This window comes from Anabas testudineus, chromosome 4, assembly GCF_900324465.2.
Source record: "Anabas testudineus chromosome 4, fAnaTes1.2, whole genome shotgun sequence".
Taxonomy (NCBI): domain Eukaryota; kingdom Metazoa; phylum Chordata; class Actinopteri; order Anabantiformes; family Anabantidae; genus Anabas; species Anabas testudineus.
In genome coordinates, this window is record NC_046613.1 from 18,180,608 (window position 1) to 18,195,089 (window position 14,482).

The 14,482-nt window shown below is 40.6% G+C and overlaps 1 protein-coding gene across 1 annotated transcript in view; it reads left to right on the top strand.

Annotated features, from left to right (window-relative positions):
- Positions 1 to 5,534: 5,534 nt before the first annotated feature.
- The window catches only part of nek7 (NIMA-related kinase 7), a 59,422-nt gene continuing 50,474 nt past the window's right edge, over positions 5,535 to 14,482 (top strand). The window contains exon 1 of the mRNA XM_026344794.1: positions 5,535 to 5,847. The gene's annotated coding sequence lies outside the window, so the exon portion shown is untranslated. The remainder of the gene's footprint in view (positions 5,848 to 14,482) is intronic.

Sequence of the window (14,482 nt, forward strand, 5' to 3'; positions counted from 1 at the left end):
ATGTATGCCATGCAAAGAAGGTGTGTTGAGGAGAGAGGAAAAAAGAGAAAGATAAAGGAGGCGGGGGGAGAGAGAGAGAGACTGAAGCCACAAGGGGACCAGTAAACAGGCTGGTGTTGAATTCCAACAATGTGGGAAACAGCAAACACTTCAGTCAGTCCAAGAGGAAACCTCAGTCACTGGGGTGCCTGTGCGCTGTGGCAGCAGGGCTGTGTTCCCCGGGTCTGACGGGAGGACGGTGGGCGGGTTGACACCAGTGAGCTACAGGAAGCAGGGCTGGAGCAGAAACACAAACAAACACAGCCAGCACTGCTCACTTCTGGAGCTGCTGGGTGAAAACTCTGGACAACATCATGGCCCCGTGTTGACAAGAATTTGAGGAGTTTGCTGCTGGGCTGTTGGTGACTGGAATGCATCCTATTGCAACATTTGTGTGTGCACGTGTGTCTGTGTGTATGTGTGTGTGCGTCTTTAGAAACAGTGCCAGATGAGCCACCTTGTTGCCAATAGAATTGCTTCACCCTTGTCCAGGTATTTTGTTCTTTCTATCCAAAGATGTATTTGATGATAGGAAGAATGAAAAAATAGAGGAAACTGGAGAAACATCATCCCTTTGTGACTCTTTTATATTCAAGCATTTGAGCTTCACATGCATCTTTGGTCTATTAACTTAAAGTAGAAACCATGAACGTCTCCTGATATCATAGTCAGTCAATGTCGATGTAAAAAGATGAGTACATTGTTGTCTGTCTGTGCAGAGACCTCAAAAGGTGAGAAAGCCAACCGACATCCTCCTCCACCTCTCTCATCTCTTCTTCCTGCTAAATGACAGCCCCTGTGCACTATGACTGTACAAAAACAATGCTGATAATGCTGTATGTTTGTTGTCACACAAACACTTTGTTCCTAAAGCTTGGGTGATCCTGATATAAGTGACAGAGATCGGAAATGCTACCATTTCAGCTCAAATACACAAAGTTTGCCCTAAACTAAACATACGTGTCATTGCGTTTATAGATGTCACTTATGTGGGTGTGAGCAGCTCATTTGTAAAATGTAAACACACAGATGTTATCAATACTTTTCTTGTATCAACAAGGACAAAATAGATTAGATTAACAGGGAGTTAAAATAGTGCATGCATCATTATGTTGATGCAGAAACAGATTTCTACTTTGTTGGAGATCAATGCAATCTAACGAGTTTGAGCACAAGATATATAACTGTACTGACCTCAAACTTTCAAAAGGTCAAATGAGAATCCAAATACAAGAATAAGCACTTCACTTTGCCTGTCATTCCAAAAATATTAGAAATCTAAAGTGTGCATTAATCATGTTGACATCAGATTTTGCTCCACGACAACCACAAATCAGCAAAATGGTCAGTGTCCAACACTTTGCAGGCATCAAAGATATTCTCTACCTGCAGGAGGTTGTAGATGGTGAACTGCGGTTATTTTCAAGATACCACATAGCAAAGCTGTTCTCACTGTGGTTGGCAACACCTCAAATTCACACTACCTTTGACAACTAAATGGAGAGTAAGTTCCCTACTGAGCTGCCGGTTCAGTCCAAGAAAGCGTATCTCAGCAAGGACCCACACATGCACAGTCACAAATACATAACCGCACGTTATACGCACGCGGTGACGGACGACGGGGTCAAAACAAGGTATGAAATGATCACTGAGGCACAGGCCACACCAGCAGTTTACATGCTTCTCTGATAGTGTTGTCACCGCCTGTGTGTGTGTATAAGTGTGTGTGAGATTCTGCCAGTTCCGCCTCAGTGCCCTCCTCTCATTGCTAGGCACCTATTTGACCTCACCTCACACACCAACCACCGCGCTAACATGTATACACACTGGCACCGGTGCACACATATGTCACAGGGGTGGTGATGTGAAGGAGACACAGCTCAACCGTTATGTGTGACACTCAGGCCTGCACCTCTGGTTGATGCAGAGCAGGTTTGGAGAGCCACTGTGCTGGTTGTTTACCAAGAGGAGGAATACACTTACTAGTACATTTGTTTGCACCTGCAGGTCCAAACACATTCACCAAAACACAATCACAGACACACAAAAGCAGCACATTGAGAAGCAGACTTTATGAAGTGATCTAGGCTGAAATAATATGCCAGTTTTGTCCTTCATATTATCACAGACTATCTCTCCTGTGTCTCATTTGCACAGTGCTCTCCACACGCCATAAATCCTTCATTTCTCTGTAGTGCTGTTATTCTATATTTACACGTATTTGTTATGTGACGGCTCACATCTAGACAACCTTGAAACCGCTGCGATCAAGGCTGATAACTATGGGTTGCAATTGCACTTTGAAGACAAAACAACATTAATTAGCGAATAAAATGGAAATGCAGGCATCATGCATGCTCCCTCCAAGTTCGCCTGGGTATATGAAATGAGATACAAACATTTCATACATTTCCATCTGTAATCCTTCTCTCTTTTCCTCTGATAGCTGTGCTCTGTGAGGTACATAAACAGGAAGCTCGTCTGCATTGAAACGGCATGTTTCAGTGTGTCACAGGTCATCTTTGTACTGGTAGAGTGTAACCTCTCAGTTCTTGCTAAACCTTCAGGATGCACGCAGCTCCTCTCCCCTCCATCTGCTGGTCTCTATGAAGTCTGCACCCGATCACAGGCGCTTTGACTGCAGCTTCTGTCTCTACTACATTGCAGTCATACCTAACCCCTGAGCCAGATCAACAACACAGTGAAAAATAAAAAAGACATTTTCTTCTTTTTAAGGGTTTAAAATGTGCTTTCAGCCGCTGGGTGCAAAGACAAATCTGCACATTTAGCAACGACAAAAAATCCAGGTAGAATAACACTGAAATGTATATGTTGAAGAAAACGTAATGAATTAGTGATCATCACAGCTCTTATTCACAACTGAGCTATTTAGCAGTTTCACTTTACAATGATCGTTTTCAGATGTGATGTTCATATTCATCAGAAAATGGAAATTCAACTTAATGGTGATTACAATGGTGGGGAAATTCTATTCAACACTAAGGTTGAAAACCCGAGGAAGAGTTTGTTCAAACACATTAGAGGTAAATGCCACGTTTACAGTAAAATGTCTAAAGCATCTATGAATCTAGCAATTCAAGCTCCGTTATTTCCCCTGGAGGAAGAACCTTTTCCATCCTGGTTACCTGCAAGCGACACCAGAAAGTTTGAAAGGGAAGAGAGAGAAACAGATTTTTTTCTAACAAAAAAAAAAAAAAAAATCACCAAATCAAAAGGAAATTCTTTCTGTTAAATAAACAATATCAGCAAAAAGAACACAAAAAGTTTGCTATTGGTTTAAAGCACTAGATCAGTGCAGAGAACCACTTTTAGAACAATGGAAATTCAACATGATTATTAAACAGTTTTCTACCAAACAGACGTGGAGGCATGCGTGTTGAACTAGAGGATCTCTGGGTGCAGCTCCCCTCGCAGACTGATGCATTACTTTTCATCCATCCATCTAATTATTCCCTCAGAAACCTGAAATTTGAAGATACAAAAGACCGTCCCTATCTGTCACTGAGCGCCATTGATCTTATTGAAAGAAAATGTGGGTGTAGAGGAAACCCAATATAACTCATGCCATTAAATTCCACACAGCATTATTCACACACAGAATTGACAGATTTCTGTGAGACGTTTCTTTTAATCTTCAACTGTTGTTGAAGAAAAAGGGGAAAAAAGGGAAGAATCCTACACTCCAGGCATATCTGCCTTTTCCATATTTGCAGTGAGGTTAACAAAAAAGGCTATTGAAGTAGGGAGAAAAAACACAACCCTACCTAACTTGTTGATTATTAACAATGGGGGTGGGAAGAAGACAGATGTGTTTCCTGTGTATCAGCAGTGTTTGAATTGTCAGACTGAAATCAGCGCTGAAGCTTTTATCAAAGCAAAATAAGCAGATCAATTCGAGATGCTCTCGCTGTCCATGCAAGTCAATCTGCAATACCATTTTTTTATCAATAAATTCTCATGATATTCCCAATTACAGGCTGCGTGTGTGTCGTGGGACGTGTAGGTATTCTGCATGCATACGTGTGTGATTATAGCGAGCGAGACTTTGTGTCAATGTGCGTGTGCATATGACCGCGTGTTATGGAGAATTCATTAAACCTTAGTTGACTCTCTCCTTCCTCCTGTGCACATTTACACTTGTACATACTCACATCAACAAATCATTTATGTTACTTTAAACACAGTAAAATAAAGCAGCGTTCTAATTGGTTGTAGTCTTTATATTACTTAAGTGAAATTTACAAATGAAGTACTTGATAAAGTTCTTCTACTTCTTTATATTTGTGGACAAGTGTGCTTTTATTTCCTCTCTGCATTGATCTAACAGCCACTGTTATTTGAAGATCAAGATATAACACATATGATTAGTCTCTGAAATATGAAGCAGTTATTATAAATATGAATTCTGAGAAAACCTCATCTACTGATGAACACTGTGGGATTGTGCTATTAATTGCAAGGTTAGAAATGAATTTTCATCCTTATTTATAGAAGTGACTTTGCACCAACTCAGTGAGCAGAAAAGGAAAACTTGACCATAGCAGTTACTTAAACTTCAAATTCAGTCTGATGCCAAATTTTAATCTAATTTCCTGTAAATAAAAATGTATCAACGACCTACTTGCTGCACAGAGAGATAAGGCCAGACGACTCTACAGTACAAAGCACAATGATGAGTTAATGGTTTTAAGTTCAGAACAAATCCTAATACACTGTGAAAAACAGAGTTCAACTTTTGAACACAGTAATTCACTGCAGGGGAGTGGATTACTGAACAGGATCATCAGACAGCGGTGCAGGGGGCCCGAGAGGTCACGGGGTCCAAAGAACAGACAGAATGAAACGGAAAACACTGAAATAGTCTGACAGAAAACAACCAAGAAATGACACAATAATGTGACCACAAAGAGACAAAAATGACGAAATAAGCCACAAAACGAGCTCAAATGATGGAGTGGAATCATTTACACTGGTTTACTTTTGAGTCTAGGGGCTTTTTTTCTCATCATCTGTCCACGAATGTAGTCAAGAACTGGTACGAAGGTGGCATCACCCACTCCACACTTCACCTCCTTCATCTACTTATTTAGTGTTTGACGTGTGTGTGTGAGTGTTTGATTCCATTATAGCTATAAAATACTTTTATAATCAGCCGCTTCCCTGTGCCTCCACTTTTCTAACACTTTGACCTGTAGCTTCTCCTCTTGCACCGCCTGTGCCTGATTCCTCCTGCAGGACACAGATACATGCAGCACAGTTTCTAATTATTATACATGCTCAACATAACCCAGTTGGCTGCTGCGCCACAGTTGTGCCATTTTGTGCGTCCACAGACATTCACTAAGATAAATGGGAATAAAAACAGAGAAGAAATAAGGAGGGGGGGGGGTGCAGGTTTGATTCTCGCGGTGTTTGACAGCTTCCCTCCGCTCTTTGACACTCGCCCCTCCCCTGCGCTCCGGGAATGCTGGGTTGTTTACATTGCTGGCACACGGGTCAGTGTGGCGGCGAGGGGGGCCTACTGGAGAGAGGCTGTACGAACATCGACTGGCTGCACAGCTCAGCATCCGACTCCGAGAAAAGTTTTCAGACAGCGGTGTCACGGAAAGAAAGAGAGGCCCGACGAGCCGACTGTATTGTTGTTGTTTTTTTTTTTTTTTTGTTGTTGTTGTTGGAGCGACCTTGGGAAGAAAAGGGAAAGTCAAAACAAAGACAACCGCCATAACCATCAGGAGGAACTCACAGCGTGAAGAAGGGATAGCTTAGCAACAGGAGCCGCACTTCCTGGTAAGAAGTGACACGGCGTTAGCCGACTGAACTTAGAGCTACAGTGGACGGCTAATCCACCTCTCTTAAACTCGCACACACACTACTTTGGCTCGTTTGGCAATTTGCAGTCTCACAAACTTCACCGCAGTCACTCGCCCGCTGTTAGTTGTTATGTAAACAGGAGGTTGACCCTGTTGAAGAAAGTTTCCACGAAGTTCGTTAGCTAGCTCTGACTGCTAGCTCACTAGCATGCCGCACTGCTAACTTTCACTAGCTGTAGTCTGTAGCTGTCAATTAAAGTGTCAAATGACACTGAGATATTATGATTTACAGTGACAGTGCGAGCAGCTTTATCAAACCCGTGTAACTAAAGCTAAGATGACAGTGGTACAGAAATGTTATATCACACACAGTGCATTTTTACTTCATCATAAGGCCTCAAAATGCACATTGCATTTGCACGTTTTACTCTTAAAGAAGAGACTAAGTTTCTGCAGAAGCTTCTGTCTATCTTTACACCCAAGCAGGGTTATGTTTGTTTGCCTTTGCACCCTATGTATGTTAATATGTGTGATTTATAAGTATATTTCTTGGTAGTGGAGATAATTCTTGATAAGTTATACATCCTAACAACAAACATGGATTCAGATGAGTGGGTTTGCTTTACTTTGGGTTACTAAAGTGTGATCTGCCGTCAGCTGTATAAATAGAGCGACATACAGCACTACCATGAAAGTGAATGCACCAGATAGCAACAGGCTGTTCACTCATAAATCAACAGCTCTTTAAGATATTTGGCAAGATTTGCTGCTTATGCAGCTACCTGCTCTTTTAAGAAGTGCGAGAGCTGCAAAGTCAGTGAGCTTAGGTGAACATCTTTCACGCTACAGATGTTGGAGCAGACTACTAGTATTTATTTTGGATAGCAGATGCCCCAGTTACACAGTTATCTGTGTGCACTAGGGTGGTGTCCACACAGCTGTCCGGTTACTCTGATTGCCAATTCAAATAGTGTTGGAAACCTGTTTTTTTTTTTTTTTTAAATATGCAAGATGGAACAAAAAATAAACGGCTATGAAAATATATTTTTGTGATAAACATTCTTCAGGCCTAATTTAAAATAACTGATTAAACAAGGACTTTTGATAAAAGTTGGGCAAAATGTGTTTTTTCTGATTATAATATCTAATTAAAATAGCTACTTGTCAGCAACAAATTATAAGAGTGTGGGGATTGACTCGGTTGCTTCTTGTTTAGTACTTGTAATAGGCCTACGTAAGTTCCTATCTGTCTATAGGATTGTTGAGGGGTTGTATTATACCAAAATAATAAACGGGAACAGAGCGCAGAACGGCTTCTAAAGCCTTCTCTTTCTCCAAGTATTAGTACCAAACAAATATTTCTTAGCTCTTGATTTCTTAGTTCTCTTAAAGTAATTTTTAGCAGAAATTCTATCAATATACTTTTCAAATGCCAGCAGTTTAAGTGTGTATCGTATCCCAGTCCTTCTGTCCAGAAAAAGACTTGGCCCTAGTGGTGCTTCCTGCTGTCTATTTTATGCTGTTAAACACAAAGAGTTATGGCCTGGACAGGGTTTATTTGGAAAAAGTACTGCTAGTTGTAAAGAGATGATTTATTTGAATGAAAAATAAATCAAAAGGTCTTTGGAGTAGAAAGTTTATTTTTTATGTGTGACTCATTGTTTTTGTAGTGAGTCAGAATGGTTATAGCAAAACCTTATATTTTCTCATTTTTAACAATAATAATTATGATGATGATAATAGTGAGAAAACATAGGGAGGAAATACAACCCAGAGGCACAGCATACAAATGAGAAAAATAAAACTCAGAAATTAATCATACAGGTATTGACCTAACCATTTGGGGGTCACACATATGTTGAAAATAGTGTTTCAGGCCATGATTCTGTCGCTGCCTATCACAGCTAAATATTTCAGGCGTCATACTATCACATTTGGCAACGCTGCAGAGAGATGATTCAGATGAGAGTTAGTGGGAACTGACATACCTTGCTGACCCAATTATTACTCACTTCTCTGTTGCCACATTCGATCATCGTCAAAGACAACAGGCTTGAGTGTGCCAGCATCATCAGGTGATGGAGATGAACACCGGCTGGCTCTGTGAAGTTGACTATCAAGGAATGTGTCACGAACCGGATGATCAGCAAATGGCTGCCAAATGTTTGCATCAGTCTCTGTGGTGAGGGATTTCTGCCAGTATATACCACTTTGAATTTCAGCTGATGAGCGGTGGATTACTTTTGACAGGCTTTGGCAAAATTTAACACTTTAACCTTGTTCTGTTGTTTGTATTTAATAAGGGTAGCCTGAGTATAGAGTCAGAGTAACAGTGGTGATAAGTAGTCTTGAGTATTATTTGAGAGAAAACGCCTGAAAATATAAGCATGTAAAAAGTAGAAAGTTGTCACTAAACTTCATCACACTTGACTTTGATAATTAGAAGAAGCACTGCAGATACTGTTACTTCTTAAGAAATGAAAACTTTTGCCAGGGCTTTCCGAGGCCAAAGCCATAAAATACAAGCCCTTTCTGTTAGTGTCGTGTTAATGGTTTTCTGCTACTAAGACATTCAGAAAAAGACCTAAAATAATGACATTCATTGGTGTGGAGAAATCGGCTGCACCCACAGCAGTGATTTAGCACAGTGGAATTTACCAAATCGCTCTATCCTGTGAGAGTTTCCTGTTTTAGCCCTGGAGCTGGCCCCTCAACTGGATTAAAGATCAGATGAGACATTTGTCATCTGACCACTGTAACAGTCATCTTGCCTTTGGGTTTTCAGAAAGAACAAAAAATGTTAGCTCCTTTTTTCCTTTTTACAAAGCATATTTGAAGGAAGATGCTTCCTGAGGCTATTTTTGAGCTACATTAAACACTGTCTTTTGCATGATGTCAAAGACCTTGGACAAGCGTAGTACAGAAATGATCCTGGCGAAGGTAACAGATCACAGCTTGGGATATAGGCTCTTTTTGGTGTTCCGGCTTTACAATTATGTGTTAGATTATTGGATGATAAAAAGCAAGAAAATACAAAAAGAAAGAAAATACATTCCCGATGTCTTCCCCAGAAGAATTTAGAACCGAGTTTGGTTAGCATTTAAAGTGAGGTCTTTGGCAATGAGAGCGGGCTGTCTAAGCAGCTTCATACACCCGCCTCAAACAGCCAGCTTGTCAATATTTTTCATATCCATCTCCCTTCTATCTTATGAAGGGTCACTCATGTCTCAAGGATTCAAATATCCTTGGAGGATGCCTCTCGGCTAGCCATGTCACATTAAAGTTCTCAATTTCACTGTGGCATCCATTCCTTTTCTCACTGGGCTCAATACTGCTCTGGGGGAAATAGACAAAGATGTGCAAACACAGAAATTACTGACCTAGGCCCCCATTTAAAGTTTATAAAATACTTTCAGTGCCCCTGGGTCAACTTATGGCATGACCACACGATATCAGTGGTTTATTTCCATGCAAAGGGTGCCTCATTCATGGTCTTTACTTTGGCTCTCAAATCTAGCGCTATACAAAACAACAGTATTTACATAAATGTAATGAAGCTATGAATCTATTAGTGCAATGAATTATTAATAAAATACTATTAAAGGCATATCCCACTTACACTAAAGAACCTTGAAGCACTAAAAAGATTTAACAAAGACGAAGAAATAAATAGTTTCACTATGCCGGGCTTTTTTGAGGGCACACTGGAAAGGTTAAAACAAGGCCTATATTAAAATAATACTGTTGATCTACATATAAAATGGGTAGATATTTAATTAATTTTTGTTATTTATTATTTGAAGATACCAACTTTACAGAAATAGATGTGCTATATTACACACACCTGATACTTTGAATGTTTTGAAATACACTGACTTCTACACTGTCATGTTTGGTAATTGAGTTTGCCTTTTAATTTGAGTCAGCCTACCTAGAGAACCATTGTGTTGGGCTATTTGTGGACAAACTACAAGTGACATATGCTATACTGTAGATACCTGTGTATACTTGCAGTATATTAACTGTACTTGTATATTACTGCGTGCTGGGGTTTGTTGGCATCTGAACAAAGCTACCAAAGCCATGTGAACTGTACTGGAACAATGTCTCTCTCTCTCTCTTTTTTTTTTTTTGTTGGAGATCACTCCCCAATCGTCCCCTCTCCATCTCTTTTGATTATCCACATGCAAAAATACAAATCCCTCAGGATACAAATTCACTTTCACAGAATAATTACAAGATGCTGGATGCCACTGTAAACACCACATCAGTGACAGTGACAGTGTGCATTTGTCATGAGATGAGACAAAAGCAGGATGAATTTGCACTCATGAACAGAATAAGGGTGAAAGCATTTTTTTTTTTTTTGCTTGCTGACTGTGCTATCGGCATTTGTTCCAGCCTCACCACAAATGAGCGTTAATGTTTCACACGGGATTTGCTGTAGAAGAAAGCAAATTTGTATGAGAGCATCTTGTTTTGACAAAATGTCTCTTTTACCCTCCCCCTTTTTAGTGTGAAAAACCAGGGACTTTTCACTCTCTCTCTTGCACTCTCTTTTTATTTCTTTGACATCCTGTTCCTTTTTGTCTTTTTGTGTCGTTGGCACAAGTCGATCGACAAAATATGGATTAGAATTGATAAAGGCATGTACTGTGTTTGTAAAGCCGGTTTAATGTAGCCCACTAAAATCTGAATACATCAGCTGTTAAAAAATGCCCCTTTTACAACACTGGAAATAACTTTGCACTGTTGCAGATGACTGAACTACTACAGGTAAACTGCACAAGCAGCAGTTTCAATTAATGATATTCACACAGTAAATTTATGTCCACTGGAAGAGAGAGGAAAGCTGCTAGGACTTAAAAATGTTTTGTTTCCACTGTATTTTTAGATGATTTTTACATGCACCATAATTATACATACGTATATATTATAAGTAATTGCAGCTGTCAGTGGAAGGCTGTCCATTTATATAGTAAAATACTAGATTTTCAAACTGCAGTGCTTTTTAGCTCTTAAAAGTATGTTTGCTAACTAGAATTGGCTTTACTAATTGTAATAAATGCACTGTGTAGCTGTGTTATTTAGAAGAAATAAATATCAGGTTGGTCTCGTTAAATTTCTTCTTAAATTACTTTAGTTACAGGCAAAAACTTTTTTTTTGTGAAATGCTTATTCATTACTTTTTCCATCTTTCTTTCATGCTGCTTCATTTGAGTGCCAGGGACATTTGTCTCCCCCCTCTCCTCCTCTCTCCTCCCCTACCCTCACTCACAGCACTCTCTCCATTGTCTCCCTAGTCTGTTGGTTTGGCCTGGAGCTTTGAGGTTGTGGTCAAGGCCTGGGGGCAATATGAAGGAAGAGAAGTCATAATGAGAAGCTCCACTTACTTCTCATCTTAGACCTTTAGTTTGCTTACCAGCAATCCTCTTCCTCATCAAGTTTTCATCTCCCTGCCTCTCCTCACCTCTCAACCTATATAGCTCTCAGTATGTCACCCCATTCTTGCCTCTGCTCTCCTCTCATGGGGGTTCTCTATACCTGGGGCCTCCCCTCAGCCTCCTCCTCCTTGCACAGCCTTGCCCACTGTCGATGGGAGGCAGGCAGCCTGACTCCCTCGAAGCAGCAGGAAGCTGCAGCAGCAGGGCTTAGGCCTGTATGGTGCTGCCGGCTGGCTCTGTCAGAAGTCCTGCCAAGCCAAGGATGAGAGACCTTTGCCAGTGCGGTATTGGGACACCGAATAAAATATTATACAGATGTCTGAGGGCATCAGGAGCCAGCAGAGGCTTAGTCATGCCTAGAGCGGAGGTGTCTTTAAAGTGCAAACAGTGTGTATTAATGTAATGGCCTTTACTTATTTATGATAAAGAAAATGAATGAATGAAAAAGAGCTTACTAATGTGATGCTCAGGAGTTTAGGTATTTCAGGAAGGGGCCCATGTGGCAAGAGGAGGGAAGTAGTAAAGTTTGAGACTGGATTGGCTGGAGGAAGATTGATTGATTTGGTCGGGCTTCATTTGAAGAGCAGGAGAATCCAACAGTACTGTACTGTGAGTGCCTGGCTGGGTTCCCAACCAATTTTGGCTTGACAGTCTAACACTGAATATTTAACATTATGCCACACTGTGGGACTTGGATGTAAACAGCAGTCAGCGAGTAGCAAAGCAGCCGATGCCTGCGTGACGCTGGGCCTTGGTTGTGAAGCCCACCTAAAAACAACGCATAAGCAGAAAGCACATTTTGAAGTTCTGATTTTAGAAAAAGGCAGATGGCATGGGCTGGTGGTGTCACACTGTAAAAAAAAAAAAAAAAACACCAGGATCCCCTGATGAAAGCAGCTCCTGCTTGCTTTGAACAGCGAGTCTGTCATGGTTGGTGTCTGCTGTGTGGCTCCGGGTCAAACTGTGATACGCAACTCCTGGAATTTGCGCTTTTTAAGTTTTTCATGTTCAAATCGTCTGAGGGGAAAAAACAGAGGGGGGGAAAACAGGAAGTCTCATTAATATTAATATTATAATATGTGAAGGAGGCAGGAAAGACCTCTCTGGTTTAGCTGCTTTCAACCCCTGTTGTGGAGCTTTTCTCTCTTTCTGTCTCTCTTGCTTTCTTCTGTCATTCTTTGTAATTAAATAAAACGTGCTGTTTTAATTTTCTTAATATTGTCAACACTACAGTAGACATACACTCAGATTTCTGTATGATAATATGGAAAATTTTAGTCTAAAGTACTTAGTTAGGTGAAATCTGTGTGTGACCATCAGCTGCCTTATTGATGCTTTTAATGAATCTAAACATGCAAACTACTTCCCTCAAGTAGAGGAAGTCTGTGGTTTATGTGATTGTTGCTCTGTGTCTGTAATAGTTTAAAGAAGCAGGTCATTGTTTGTGCCGTTTCTGACAAAGGGTTGTGTGATCATACAGAGATGGACAGGAGAGAAGAAAGGTTTGGTGTTAAGTTGAAGACATTTATGTTCAGTTGTAGCCCTGTTGAGCCCCATTTGGGCCTGATACTGTATGTAGAAGTGAGACTGGTTTGTAGGTTTGTTACAGATATTGGGTGAGGGAAGGGCTAAGTCCGGCCTCTGTGTGAGGGATGGTGGAACAGGTCTGACATCTCTCCTGAACTGAAAAGGGAAATCCCTGCAGGCATAGAGTAGAGAGGAAGGGTAAGGGAGGAGGGCGCGAATGGAGAGAGGTGCGACCCCTAAGGGGTAACGTTATTTTCTGATCGTCAGTTCCTTACACACACACTCACACTCGTACAGCGAAGCTCTGTCGTATGGTGGGTGATGCACTCATGCAAAGAAGGATGAGCGCCTGAGGAATAAAAATAAACATTGAACTTCTTGTGTGTGCTTTTGTGTGTCTGCCTTTGCATGTGTTGTCTTCACATGCATATTAGTTTACATGTTACTATAATAATTTGTTTCCAAATGTAGATTTTTGAAGTTTGTCTTGCGTTTGCTCATCTAGAACAGTTTAGAGTGAGCAAAACACTATTACTGTGGATGGAAAGATGAAGGTGAAATCTATATTTCCTAAACTACAATGTTTATGTATAGAAGAGACGTAAAGATTTTCTGAATCTATTTTCTCTAGTACCCATTCTCAAAATGTTAAGAGTATATAGTTGCACTATTCCTGATTTAATTTTTTTCAGTCCCAAGTATTTTATTTTCCTCAAAGGTACTGTTACTCTTGAAGAAAGAGCCATATTTCTAGAAATCATCAATGGATGCCTGCCTGTACCCTTGTTATTAATCATCACACAGCTTCTTTTCTTTTTTTTTTTCAAATTACAACTTCAGAAGGCTAAAAACAAAACCTAGAAGAAAACATACCCTGAGCTCCTAATTTGGCTTTCCTCTGTAGATTTACATATGTGGTCAAAGTGAATCATTTCTGTGTGACGTGATGTGATCCTAAGCCAGGATAAATTGTGCTACTGGAATCAACTGCAATAGTTGCGTTATTGTCGGTTTCATAGTTAGGAGTCATCTTCCTTGGCAGTTTGACAACAACATGGGTGTATACACACTCGTATGCTGCAACAGTACTGTATTTGACCTCTTATTGAGTAGCAGCGCTCTGGATCTGCTTAAAAGATTGTGTGTGCGTGTGTGCGACAGCCAGCAGGGCCCACCACAAAAACCACAGCAGGCTGAAACCGAACCAGAGCCAGACCAGAGTTTAATGTTTGAGGAGCCACTTTCCCATGGATCCACTATTAGTACATATTGAGTACATGCATTCAGTTTGTACATTTGTTTCTGTGTGGACTGTACTGTGTGTGTTTTGGTATCTGCTTTTCTCCTTCTTGATTGCCAACATTAAGCTAAGGTTGTTTCTGGTTCAGGGTCTTGTTTTTTTCTGTTACTGACTGAGATGCTGAAGGGTTGTGGTCCACTTCTTCTGTCCCCCTCTGAGTATATGAGAAGGCTTGGGCCCAGTAAAGCCCCCAACGCAAGCTTTAAGCCTTTAGCCTTTATGTTAGCACTCAGCTATGTAACGAGACATGCCTGGGAACTGCTCCTCTCACATTACTAATGATTTGGACATCTTGCTCTTGTCATTTCCTCTCAGACAAACTTCGATGCTGATGCAGGATA